Raw genomic sequence first — 14,877 nt, forward strand, 5'->3', positions numbered from 1 at the left:
TAGACTATAGGTTTTGCTTGTCTACTGGTGGGTTATAGTGGGTACCATCATGATCCAAGAAATTGGGTCAAGACAAATTGGTATTAGAGCCTAGGCTTCCCAGTGTATTGGTACAAGCGCTAAGTGCTTAGTAGAGTCCTAAAGATTGCTGCGGAGACGTATGTAACTTATCTTTGAAAGGCTACAAGGACATTATTAGGAAAATTACTTCTTGACTCCTTATTGTGTGTCTACATTGCTATGAACCTTAAATACATTCTTTGACTCTATTCTGTCCCTAAATGAGTAATGTGAGATGCCCGATAGATGAAGATGAGACTTCGACATATGTTTGAGTATGAGATTGGTTTCTTGAATGGGCCAAGTATATTTTTATGATATACTCTTCTGAGCTGGTCATGGTGCATGAATTTATTAGTGGATCAGCATTCCCATTCCATTGTGTTAGAGTGCTTGATAGCAGTTGGGTATTCCTTCTCTTAGGTTGTTGATTATGCAAGGGTTACAAAAAAAACATGTATGAGGCTTATAGAAGTGCTATTGGCATTTTATCCAGGAGTGAGGATCCTTCAGGTGGAGGTCAGCTTCACTTGCAGCCTATCAACTCTACGCAGGTAGTATTTCAGACTATAAATGGTTCTTAGATTAGTCATAGTGATCATAGTAGGCAGAGTCCCCATCAGCCTTTGTAAAGGTTTTGGCATAGCATCTTCAAGCCATGACGACCATTTTGGATTATGAGGGGTAGTATCTCAAAGTATTCCAGGATCTTATTTTAGTTATGGTAAGATAGGTCATTAGTATAGAGAGTGTCCCGACATGGCATTACACCTCAGTTGATTATTCAGCCGATCAGTCAGAGTTTGGACCCGCTTAGATTTATTCTCCCTTAGATTCATCCAGCATGTGATTTTGGATTTCTCCATTATTGGTCTACTTTTATTTTTTGATATTTACCTTTTTCATTATATGTGTTATAGTGTATGTACCCATTGTTGATTATATGCCCTAATGAGTTCATATTGGTTATTGTGGGCCTTGTTATGAAATTTTTTATTGTGTGACTACCCTGTGGTTTATTTCTTCTAGTAGTGGATTGGGTATATCTGTATTGATATTTTCTCCCTATGGTATAGTATTTGGGTTCGAGTCCCATTTATCTTGACACATTGGCTTTATTATGGCCCTTGAGTGGTACTTGTTATTGATGTTCATCTTGGTACCACCAATTCATTATATTGATGTTTATATTGTGATGTTATTTATGTCATTGATTAATGTAATTGATCATTAATAGGTGGATGTATAGACTAGTGTTAGCTAGTCAAAATTTTATTTCTTTGCCATTTTTATTCAGTGGCTTGAGCAGCTATAGCCCAATTCGATGATTTCTTTTCCATGGCTAGGTGAGGCTGATTGTTTTCCCTCTTGATTAGTTTTGCTATGTTGATTCGGGAAGGTGTTATAATATCGAAGGTAAGTTGACCATCTATGGTTTTGTTATGGCACTAGAGTTGGTAATTTGGTTATGTTTCCTGTTCTTGAGTTTCAGGTTTGTACACTTCCCTTCTCATTATTTCATCTCTCAATGGTGGTTTTGATATTGATATCATGAGTTCTTGTATTCATTTCTTAGATTTGTTGGGTTTATCTCCTAGTGATAGTTTGCCTTTGTTTTTGGTAGAGAGTTGGATGCTCCATTCCTACCATGATATGATTCTTGTCTTTTGTGGTGTTAGGGAGTTAGAGGTAAATGGCCTTTTTTTATTGCTTCTTTAGTTTGAAAATTTAAAATCCTTTATCTTGAGTCACTTGGTTTATTTTTTGGGTTGTGGCCTTGGAATTAAGATTTTCAAATGACATACTCAATGGGAGTAGCATGGTTTCTTTTTGGTTTCTTTTTTGTTTTATAGGACATCTTGGAGTAGATCATTTAGTGATGAGTAGTTATGCTTTGGACTTTTAGATTTCAGTTTTGGCTATCATCCATACTATTTGTAGCATAGCCATCGACTTTATTCCTTGATTATATCCATTTGTGTGCCTTGACAGTTCCTTATGGGCTTATTTTCACATTTGTTATATGGACTTTCAACGGATCAGCTTTAGTTCTTTGAGTTCTCTGTGATGAGATTATGCAGACCAAACTCAGATGATTTTCATCCTGGTTTGGAGTAGATAGCTAGTGTGGGTAGGTAAGAAAAGGTTATATTTGATTTGGAGTTGTTGTAAGACTTATGCCTTGATTCGCTTTTGTCTTGGATGAGTCTTAATTAATTTGTATGGGTGTCAAGATGGTATCAGTGTGTAGTGGTTCATGTTTAGTTGGAGACCAGTTGTTAGTTGAAGTTGAGTTTTGGTTGTTTAGAAAGTCAAGTAAGAGAGCTGGTTAGAAAAGGGATACATATGGTAAAATCCCTAGGAAGTGTTCTCTCTTAACAGAGGTTATTTAGGAAGTTATGCTGATACATGCGTTCCTAGTACCTCCTTCTTTCGAGCTTGTAAGATCTTTCTATCTATTGACCTTTGGGGATAAAAGTCCTTTTAGTAGTGGATATTGTCATGACCCTCTAGGTCATTTTACATATTTCTATATATTTTGGCCGTTAGAGCTTTCCCATAGATTCCCCAAGTCACTTATGACTTACTAGGATAGAAAGTTTGGTTACCGAGCAGTTCGTTTGGTTTATAGAGCTAATTCCCAGTTTATAAGTCTTCCTTGGTTCCAAATGGCCACCGGGCAAAAACTTTAGTAAAACAATCTCAGATACAAATTCCCACTATACCAGTAGCTCCAAAATATTTATTTTAGGCTAGGTAGACTTTTGGTTCAGATCCCGATGCACCCGAGCTCATTCAACCTATTGGTTGGAAAGTTGAAAAATTAGAAATTTAGGTATGGGGCCTACATTTGGTCGAAATGACCTCGGATGGAAAATCCGACTTCGCCATTGTATCCGAAATGTTGAATTTAGTATGGTTTCATAGTTTATTTGGATATATTGGATTCTGAATAAATCCCGAGGCATTAGCGGAAACTTGGAAATTTTTCAAGTTTCAGTTGTCATTTGTGCTTACAGCAGGTAATGCGATTGTACAAGGGAGGATGGCGATCACCATACCTACTCCTACACTCAAGTAGTGTGATTGCACACCCTGTTGTGCGGCTGCTATACGTAATCACCTTGCATGGGTATAAAATGACCCCTCAAGTCACATTTTGGCCATTTCTCACTTATTCTTGAGATCCCAAAACCCTAAAAAGTATGTTCTAACTCAAAACTGTGTTTTGGGGGTGACTTGGGAGCTTTATTAACATATATTTTGCGAATATCTTTTGATTTAAAGTAAGAATTCTTCAAACTCATGCTTCAATTTCTTAAAAATTTGACCAAAGCCCCAAATCCTTTAAGGCTTGATTTTAGCTCAAACTTAGCTCGATTTTCACCCATTTTTGAGGGTTTTGATTCCTTGAACTTGACATCAGATTGATTTGGTCTTGAAAATGTGATTTTTTGCGAGTGGACCTACTTAGGATTTTTGGTGTCATTTTTGGACCCGAAGCATAATAGTGCAATATGGGTATCTTTATTCTCGTATGGATAAGTAGATTATGATTTTTATAGTGTTATGGCTTATTGGGATTATGAAATAAAGATGGACATTTAGGGAACGATTTAGAGATTTGCAGTTTAACTTTAAGGTAGGCTTCTGCCTACTCTTATCCGTAAGATTATGCGCGTTATATATTGCGTGTTAATGTGAATGTTAAGTTTGATTATGCGTAGAATTACTTAGTATTGAATATTGATGTTTAGGGATTAGATGATGGTTGTAACCCGTAACGTGAAATGCTTCTTACCCTTTTTGGAATTATATTGCCTTATCCTTAGATTTAACTAAATCGTAGAATGGATATGATATGATACTAGTTATGGGATGTGGTTTTAGTGTTGATGGTATGATTAGTGTAATTAATCTTAGTTGGGCTATTCTAGTGATCTTGAAACCATAGTTTAGGTAGAGTTGACTTAAATGCCCATGTTGCTAGGCAGGATTCCTATCTTAGGATAGGTTATGGCTTTCTTTACATCTAGAAGTTAAAATAAATACCTTAGCCTAGTTTGGGGTATAAATTGCTTAAATATGGAAATTGAGAATTAGAAGTGGGTTTTTATGGCCCAACTTAGGCTAAGCCTTGTGTTAGCCCTTGTAGACTTAGTTGTGAATGTTAGACATAGTTGAGACTACAGAACCTTTAGAATAAAGTTACTTACGATTTGGTAATTATGATAACTTTCCTTGGATTATGGCTTATGGCTTGTAGCTATGCTATGGCATTCCAGACTTGATTTATGATATGGACCATCAACATGATTGGTAACATAGTCATAGACATGATATTTGGTCTATAGAGACAATATTCCTCATAGACATGCATAGATTCTATACCTTCATGCTCATTCTATAGGTAAATGATGTGATTCTAGCTAAAATATGATTTTATTACTATTTCTCCTAAGTAAGGGGTAAAACTCACTTTCCACTTTATAAATAGATTCCTTCATAATAATTTCCTATCTTAATGAACAACTTATGTGTAATCTCTTAATGAATAACTTATGTGTAAAGAAATTAATACCGATATTTGTAAGGATTTGACCAAAGCATCCGCTCCATGACTTTGATAATACTATTTACTCCGATTATGAGAGATTTTGATCCCTTCTACACTTTTATAATGATTTAGTCCCAAAGTTTACCTCAAGCAATATATTTATGGATTTATCCTCTTTTATTCACTACTTAAGATCGTGTACCTTTAATAATATGAATTTTGGTTAAAACTTAATGACAGACTTTAATATTGATGCTATATATGGTTGATGTTGATTATATTGAGGGTGTTGATGATATTTATGAATGGTTCAATTTTAAGTCTTGATGATATTTATGACTGCTTAATTTTTGAGTCTTGATGATATTTTTGACTAGTTCAATTACGAGTCTTGATTATATTATGCCTGGTTTAATTTTGGGTATCTCTTATATATTATAACTGATACGATTTTGCCTGTTGATGCATTATAAGGATTATGTTGCATTTATCCTTGAATGCGCATCACCCATCACTGGATGCACCGATATTTATCAGCTCATATGGGGAAGGGGGTTGCATAGGTATGAGTGATGAATATGCCTTATGGTTTGTTATATATTGATTGAACCTTCTAAGCCTGGGGTGATGGGGGTATGGGATAAGCTCGGCTAGGCATTTGGTTGTTCGGACTCTCCAGTTACTCACAATGTTATTGATATTGTTATTATTATTGTTATAATCATTGTTTGCTTGTTTGTGATAAATTGGTCATTAATTTAGTATAGATACTTGAGGTATGTTTCTGGCCTCTTTTATCAACAATTATATTACTATGCATGATCATCTGATGACTTGATTTATGGATTAGAGCCCTTAGTATTCTAGCACTAGCTCCCTCTATGATTATGAGGTCTTAAATAGCTAGTCTGATGACTTAGGCAATAATTTGAGTGGACCTTGGTTATATGTATGTATATATATATATGTATGTATTTTTATATATGTATGTATATATATATATAAATGCATACTTAGTTATATGTAGGTGTGGTATTACCGTTTATCCCTCTTTTCCATCATTTACTCAGACTATATACTTATTCCTTGGCCCTTGTAAACTTATATATATCTTACTTCAGCTCTTACTTGCATATTGTCCAGTGATATACGGTATAGTGCTAAGATTCATAAGTAAGGATGGAATGAGATAGTGCATTATTATTGCTTCCTTATCCTTAATTAGTTAGCCTCTTGGACATGAACAGGTTAGTTTATCCGTATTATCTCATTAGTTGTCTTTTATGGTTGCTGGACATTTGGGTGTAGTTTTTCATTCTGTTTATATGTTGTGTATATCTGCCTTATCTTTGGAGCTCAGTCGGCAGTTGCGTACTTAGTACTATGTGTTTGGTACACATACTGCACTTCTGCAGCCTGCAGATCATAGTATGGGTTATCGCCATTGATGTGTGTATCATATGGCGCATCCATGGTTAGGAGACTTTGAGTGAGCTCCTCACATTTAGAGTATTACTTATCTCTCTCTCTTATGTATTAGACTAATCTCTAAGTTGTATCCAGAGATAAATTGTATTGGTATATTCATTTGTACTTCAATTGAAAATCTTGATTATGTTGAAGCTCTTGTTCTGATACCACCAGGTTTTAGGAATATATTATTTATTTGATCTCATATTTCATTTTTTTGTATTTATGCATTTATCTAGTTAGGTAGTCCATTACTAGTCTTATCGGATAATGGGTTTGGCTTGCCTGCTAGCGGGTTATAGTAGGTGCCATCATGATCTGAGAAATTGGGTTAGGATAGTGTATGATTTGTCTGCAGGTCAAGGTTGAGCATTTGAGGCCTAGTGGCATGTCTCAAGAAATAAAGTTGCCTATATGGAAGTGGAAGATGATTAACATGAACTTCTTTATAAGTCTTTCGTTGACTGGCAATCAGTATGATTCTATTTGTATCATTGTGGATAGAATGAATAAGTCTTCCCACTTCTTGCCTGTTAGGACTAACTACTCATGAGAAGATTCTACTAAGTTATTTATATAGGAGATAGTTAAGTTCATGGAGCATCAGTGTCCATCATTTTAGATTGAGGTATGCAATTTTCTTCTCACTTCTAACCTTCATTTCAGAAAGGTTTGGGTACTCAGGTGAACCTTAACACTGCTTTCCACCCTTAAACGGATGGACAAATGGAATGTACTATTTAGACTTAGAGGATATTCTAAGGGCCCGTGTGATTAATTTTAAGGGTAGTTGGGCTGACCATTTACCCCTCATTGAGTTTACGTATAATAAAATTTACCATTCTAGCATTCAGATGGCTCCTTTCGAGGCTCTCCATGGTAGGAGGTATAAGTATTCTATTGGATGGTTTGAGGTTGGTGAAATAAGGTTTTTCTCATCTTGACTTACTTCACCATGCTATGGATAAGGTGAAGGTGATTACAAAAAGCCTTAAATTGCTTAGAGTCGCCAAAAGTCTTATGCGAATGTGAGGTGAAGGGAGTTGGAGTTTGAGGTTGATGATTGGGTGTTCTTGAAAGTTTCTTATATGAAAGACGTCATGAGGTTTGGGAAGAAGGGAAAGCTCAATCCCTATCTGAGGAGACTAGCAATGTTGCTTATGAATTAGATTTTTCAGCGAGCTTGGCTTTGACTCATCCTATGTTCCATGTGTCCATGTTGAAAAAGTGTGTGGATGATCCTTTTTTGACAATGACTATTGAGGATATTGGTGTTTAAGATTCTTATCTTATGAAGAAGTCCCAATTTAAATATTAGATAAGCAAGTTAATAGATTGAGGATTAAGGATATAGCTTTGAAAGAATAAAAAGGTAAAAGAAGCTACTTGGGAAGCTGAGAAAGATATGAAGTTCAAGTATCCATTCTTGTTCCTAACCTTGCATGAAAATTCTTAAGTTAGGAATTTTGTTTTCCCTCTTATCACATTCTTACATTTTCCTGGAAATATGGTTGTGTTCTCTCTATTATCGTGCTAACGGTGGCCTAACTTCTTATTCAAGGATGAAAGATATTGGGGGAGGGGGGCAATATGACACCCAGTTACTTGAACCTTAGGCCCCCAGGTTATAAACTCTTGAATTGGCAAATTTCTAATGTAGAGTCGAACACTACTAGGACAACAACTTAGGTAACGAGTTGGTACCTCATGTAATGAGCCATGAAATGGGACTCATTGTTCGAATGGAGGGATTGCCTAGGAGTTCTTCCTTGATCATTAGTCTTCACCACGTCTCGTGATGATTGATAATGAGTAGTGATGAGCAACTGATAATCATACCAGTAATGTACCAGGTTTTTGGTCCTTAGGTAACAAGTCCAAGTAATGACTCATGGTCAATCATCATGAGTCGTGACTGCTGGGCCTATAATTTCCTTCATATTTTAATTAAGGTTATTTTTGTCTTTTCCTCCCTCCACACTATTCCCATGACTTAAAATACATAAGGGTCCTTATTATCTTCAGTTAGTCAAATCAAAACTTTACTTTTCTCCTCTTTAACTACCAAAGGAAGAACACTAGGGTTTTACAAGTGATTCAATACCTAGGCTCCAATCCTTGATTTTATTCAATTTCTTTTGTATTAAATGCATGTCTCTCATCCCTAAAACTTGTATTTTACATTAAGGAATAATTTGATGCAATATTTATGTGATTTAAATATTCGGTTTGAAATTGGGTTGAGAAATTTGGTTTGGAATTACATGAATTATTTTCCCATATTTTAAATGTGTTATTAATGATTTGATTAATGGCTTTTAGGACTGATTGGGTGAACTATTATGGGAATTGGAATGGGGAACATAGGTTTCCCCAAATTGATGGATTTTAGCATAAAATTGGCATTAACCTTAATCCACCTGGCAAATTTGGTTTTGAACATGGACAGATGCATACTTTGACTTGTATTTTTGATACCATTGCATTACATTAACGGACAAACAGATAAACAAATTGATTTAAAAGGCCTTGGTGGCCATGGTTTTGGATTTTTAAAGGGACTTAGGAGTAAATTGGTTAATTGGAATGGATTGGCATGATTATATAAGCTTTTAAGCATAATAGGTATGATGATACCAAGTGGTAAATACCTTAAAATAAGACTTCTCAGTTCATGGTTGAGATTATGTTTCAAAATGATTTAATTTGGGCATAAAGGAGGCTGTGTATCTCACCGTAATGGTGGAGGTTCTGGGGGGACTAACACTTGAAACCATGTTTCCTAGTGTGGGGTCTATATGATCATCTTCTTTGTTCACACATTATACTTTTGTAATGGCTAGAGCCTTTGTGTCTTTAGCCCTTTCTTTGGATTCCTCGGTTCATGTAGCAAACATGTACTTGGGACCCTTTAGCAAGGAGAGCTGAACCCATATACCCCATGGGTTCCCTTAGGATGGATAAAGATACACAGTATAGGCTAACACTTTATAATCACGTACTCATGACCCTTGCCTCTATCCCAACATCCAATATATGTATGCATGAATGTGTGTGTACGTTGTTTTGATTGGTTTTGGAAATGGCATTACTTTATCACATTCCCTGTGTTTTATGCTAGTGCTTATCCCACTGACTGTCCCTAGATACTACCTCATTTCATGATGTAGGGTCCTAGGGTTTTTTGTTACTCCTGTTCAGCGTTAGATGAAGTGGTACATTGGTCGAGATGTTGTGAAGTGGTGAGCCTCCATCTTTCAAAAAGACTTTCCACTTCATTAGGTTTCTTTTTAAATTTTGTGAATTGTGAATTCTCGATGTCATGGTTGGGGGCATGTCCTGACCTATTTCGGTATTTTGGTTTTGATGCTTTTGTGGACAATTGTGGGATGGATGTTTGTTTGATTCATAGAGTTTACATTTTATTCTCTATACTTCTTATTACTATTTGGTTGGCTTACGTTGTATTTTTTTTTTTTTTTTTTTTATGTTAAGATAAGGGGGTCATCTCTGTCTCATGGTAGTCTTGAGATACCTATCACCACTAGGCCCTGGTTCGGGTCATGACATCTTGTACTCCTTATGTTTTAGTATATCTTTTACTAACTATACAGGTCTTGGGGAATTCATTTTGTATGTTTTTCCTTTAACCTAATTTTGAATGCATGATTTGTGTATTTTCCCCTGATTAGTTGCCTCATTTTTTATTTTACCCCTATTCTTCTATATTCTACCTATTAGCCCATTAATCGTTATATTGGATTATGATTTTTGTTTACCTATTAGAAGATTATAGTCGGTGCCATCATGAATTGATTTTTTGGGTCATGATGATGTTTTATCCTGTCTTTGAGAGGCTATATGACATTCTTAGAAAAATCTCACATTTTTATTCTTTATCATATATTGCGTATATATTGGTATATGTACTCTCATTTGTTTCACTCTCTAATAGATGGATAGGATGAAGGCCACACAGGCTAAGGGCAAGGCCCTAGAGCCAACAACTAGAGCTTTAATTGGGCAGAGGTAGAGCTTGTCCTTGAGGTCAGGGATAGAGAAGAGTTGTTGCATTAGCCTGAGTCCAGACTAATGTAATACCTCAAAAGATCATAAGCTCAATTTAGCTCTTAGGCATATGCTTAAGGGGTCCAAGGCTTGATAATCTCACTAAGTGTTGAGGACTTAGTCATTTTCAAGATGCCTAAACTTTATAGAGTTTTAGGTTGGCCTTGTCGACCCTAAAATGTTTGTTTTTAAGTTGATTTATATTTAGGGAGGTTAAAAGTATGTCTTGTGTGAATTTTGGGATTTTCAGACGAGGTTCAATATGTGTTTGGATAGCCAAAACAATGAAGCAATACGATAAGGCCGCGGGGCATTGCTCTCTCCTATGGTGAGCAGCTCGGTGATCCATTTCTCTCTCCCCCAGAGTAAGGATGTGGTGCATTCCATTCTCCTGAGGAGAGAGATGCGTGATGCATGGCCTTGTCCCATACAGTTATCAGGTTTAAGTTCCTAAGGGACATTTGAGTCATTTACATCACCCCAATTCGTCCTTCACGTGATTTGGGAATTCCAAAAGGGCATTATTTACCCCTTTCACTCTAAATTTCTCTCAAGAAACCCTCCTCCTTCCCAAGAACAAATCCCAAGTTTCATTCTTATGAAATCAAGGGTTCAAGATACTAAGTCCAAGCAATCTTCAAAAATATAGCTACTAAGGTATGTGGTCTTTTGAACAAGGCTAATCTTTCATCCTTGTGCCCAAAAGCATGATTTTCAAGTTGAATTTATATGTTTCAAGTTACGGTTCATTCCCAAATCCTCATGTCTTGAAAGCATAGCATTAAAATGTGATTTAAGGGACTAAAGACCATAGGAGTTGTACTTATTCAAGTTTTAAACTACAGGTTTGATATTTTGTTTTTGAATTTCATTACTTTGATTAATTAGTATGTGTTTTTCCTTCATTATGGAATTTAACATGTTCAAAAAGAGTTTGATTCAATTTCTTCTTACTATTTTGACTCAATTCATGTCCAAGAATGATTCCATGAAAAGTTAGGTTATCTCATTCTATAACCTTTAATCTCCCATGTCATATTCAAGTGAATTTCATGTTATATTATCAAGTTGTGATCTTAGTCACATAACCATATTGTTTTCCCATGTTTTAAGGTATTCTCATGTTCAAGTTCGTGATATTTACTTATTTGGTAGGATGTCTATGTTTTGGGTCTTTAAATCATGGTTACATACTACAGTATTTTAAGTTTGAAATCATATTTTTAAAATCATTCAGTGCTGGGGGGTTATGAACACCTGATACCTATGTGTTTTACATAATCAGATTTTTAAGTAATGATTCAATTAAACCATGTATATTATTATTTTCTCAGTCGATATAATCATTATGAGCACTATCAAAAATAATATTCAATTAAACTTAGTTCAGTTCTGTACCAATATCAGTTCAGTTGCGAGTATGATTTAGCACTGATCGAACCTAGGGATAGGGGCTCACCCGTCAGTTTGGACTGAGTCCTTAGAATTAGTCTCTTAGTTCTAGAACTACGTAGCTAGCATAGACTTATGAGATGTCTCTAACTAGTTTTGAACTGACACTCTCTTTGGGGTCACCCTCCAGTTAGGAATAACTTCGTAGTCCTTTGGGACATGGTAGATCCACACAACAAGTGTTAGTACCCGTGGTAAGGTACTGACATCCTTCCAATTGGGGTTGCAGGTTAGACCTAGATTAGCTCAAATTGGGGTATGTTGGTTAGGTGATTTCTCCCATAGTTTCAGTTAGTATTTCAGTATATCTCAGCTCAGGTTCGCTTGACCAAGTGTATAGATTGTAAGTTATTCAGTTATATAGATTTCAGTCTTTTAGCTTATAGATTATTTTAGTAACATGTTTATGCTTGGTCCTGCATTCTCAGATATTACATGTTAATGCAATCATGCTCAGTTATCTCATGCATTTCCTCCATCACTCATCTCATATACCAGTATATTCAAAGTACTGACCACATAATTTTCTTTGTGCTAAGTTGTCTTATAACATAGGTTCGGACGTTTAGATTCCCGACCATCCTTAGACAGCTCAACATTACTCAACAACAGTAGTTGTGAGTCCTTATCCACCGAGGACATGATATTTTTATTTCAGTTTTAGCATTTCCTTATGATCAGACAATCATAGTTAGTTGGGGGTTTGTCCCATCAACTCCTCATGATGTTTAAAGGCTTTCGGATAATTAGTTAGACGGTCAGTCAGTTCTTTCAGTATTATCAATTGTTTTAGATAGACAGTTTAGTTTCCAGTATTTTATCAGATAATTCAGATATGATATTAATTCGTATTTTAGTGTAAAGAGTTACAGTATCTGATTAGTTTACATTTTACTTATGTGTTATACCATGATTTTATTCAGTGCTTACAGTAGGTACCAGCTTATGGATTAGCTTGTGGCCCTTTATGGTCGTAATCACCATTATTGCGACTAGGGGGTAGCCTTACGTCATGACTAAACTTGGTATCAAAGCCTACGATTTTAAAGTTTCCTAGGTGTCTAAAAGACACATCAAGTAGAGTCTTGTGCATGGGTGTGAAGCGCGCCACACTTATAAATAAGAGGCTACGAGATATTTTATGAAAGTTTTCTTTCTTTCAGTGTTCATGTCGTGTGAAATAAAATGATCTCTATTTAATTTCTCTTTCTAATTTATACTTTTGTTTTGTTTACAGATAATGCCTCCTAGAAGAATAATGGAAAAAGGAATGGGGATCAACCCACACCACCACCTGTTCAGGAAGATCCCCTGAATGAGCATATCTCTCACGCCGAATTAAAGGATACTTTCACAATCTTATCCCATTCATTAGCTTCTCAGAACAACTAGCAAGTTGTTGACCCAGCCAATCCAGTGGAAAATACAAATGCAATTAGGATGTGGGATTTCACCCAGATAAATCCCCCTCTGTTTTTGAGAACCAAGTTTAAGGAAAATCCGTTGAAGTTTATGGATAAGTACATAAGGTGACAGATATCATGAGAGTCACTTTGAGTGAGAGTGTAGACTTAACTGAATATCAGTTGCAGGGCATAGGTCACACCTGGTTTAAATAGTTAATGGAGGACTGAGGTGTCGATGCAGAGCCTGTAGAGTAGGAAGAGTTTGCGACAACTTTATTAGACATGTTATTTCCTCTAGAGTTAAGTGAAGTTAAGGTTCAGGATTTCATTAACTTGAAATAGGGAAGTAAGAGCGTGAAGGAGTACTCGCTCAAATTTACTTAGTCAGCGAGGTATGCTCCTTCTATAGTGGCGATTAATAGGTCTAGAATGAGTAAGTTTGTATTAGGTGTAGTTGATAGTATAATTAAGGAGTGTAGGAACTCTGTGTTGATTAGGGAGATATACATATCTAGACTCATGGTTCATGCTCAGCATATTGAGGAGAAGCTTAAGGGAAAGAGAGAGAAAATAAGAGGTCCAGAACAGGTAGTTTGAACATTTCTTAGCCAAGGTCAGAAGGCAGAAACTATTCTTAGTTTCGTCAGTAATTTTCTACCCCATCTCTATTTTCAGCTTGTGTTCCGGTGCCCAAGTTCAGACAAGAAAATCTGGACAGAGCGCTAGGCTCTAAGTCCCAGGGTAGTGTGAACAGTGGATGTACTAATTCACTCTGCAGGAAATATGGTAGTAATCATCAGGGTGAGTGTATGGCTAGTAGTGGTATATGTTTTGGACATGGAAAACTAGGCCACAGGGTATGAGAGTGTCCAGTAGTTGCTCAGAGGGGAAAGGATTCTGTTACGACTTGAGACTCCCCCCTAGTCATAACACAGTGCTTGGAACCACAAGTAATCCCAAGCTTAACCCATGAACTGACATGCTGTTGAGCAACTAATTTAATATGTAAAACAAAACTTAATTTGTTGAGCCGAAGCATACTCATGAAAAGTCTGAATAAAGATAATGCTTATACAATTTACATCATAATAAAACTAAATAAAGAAACTCAAACTACATGATTAACTCTGACTGACATCTATGAAACCTCTATTATACTGACTATAGATAGCTGGGATATTCCTCCAAATACCACTAATCAATACATATGGAAAATCAAAAATATAGTATATGATGTACAACGATTTGGAGTTCTCGAAATAGGAGAACTTATCACCTTTGGATGAAAGGCTGCAAACTATTTGATCCTGGTGTAAGAGCTATATGGTACCTACATTAGGAAGGATATAGCTTCAAATGCATGTATGTGGTCAATACATTTGGAATGTACTGAGTATATGGAGACTTGCACTAAATTATGGAAATATTTCAAACATGCTGTAAAACTCAGGATATAAGTTATTTGCTGAAATATACATTTGAAACATGACTATTCGTAGAAACTATAAATCATAGAGAATTTATAAATCATGAGATGAAACTAATTTTGTAAGCTAGGTCACGGTAGAAACATAAATGATATAAGCCATTCTCTTGTGGGGATAAATATGTTGTAAAAGCTAACCAAGGATGATGTATGAATATTGGGATTAAAACTATGTGGTGGAAACTGACTTAACTTAAGGATCTGAGTATACAAATATATTGAGCATTAACGAATAAATGTATAAAACCAAAATAACATGTACTAAGTAGATCTAATTAATTGAATGACTTATGTCTAAGTGACTAAACAACTGAAATCTGAAAAAAGAGATAACTAAAACTGGTATGTTGTGTAGCGGATATATGAATACTGATTAT

The 14,877-nt window shown here is 35.8% G+C and overlaps 1 pseudogene; it reads left to right on the forward strand.

Moving 5' to 3' along the window:
* The first annotated feature begins 515 nt into the window (after positions 1-515).
* Positions 516-14,877, forward strand: part of LOC107852352 — a 49,392-nt pseudogene continuing 35,030 nt past the window's right edge.

This window comes from Capsicum annuum, chromosome 4 (genome assembly GCF_002878395.1).
Source record: "Capsicum annuum cultivar UCD-10X-F1 chromosome 4, UCD10Xv1.1, whole genome shotgun sequence".
Lineage (NCBI taxonomy): Eukaryota > Viridiplantae > Streptophyta > Magnoliopsida > Solanales > Solanaceae > Capsicum > Capsicum annuum.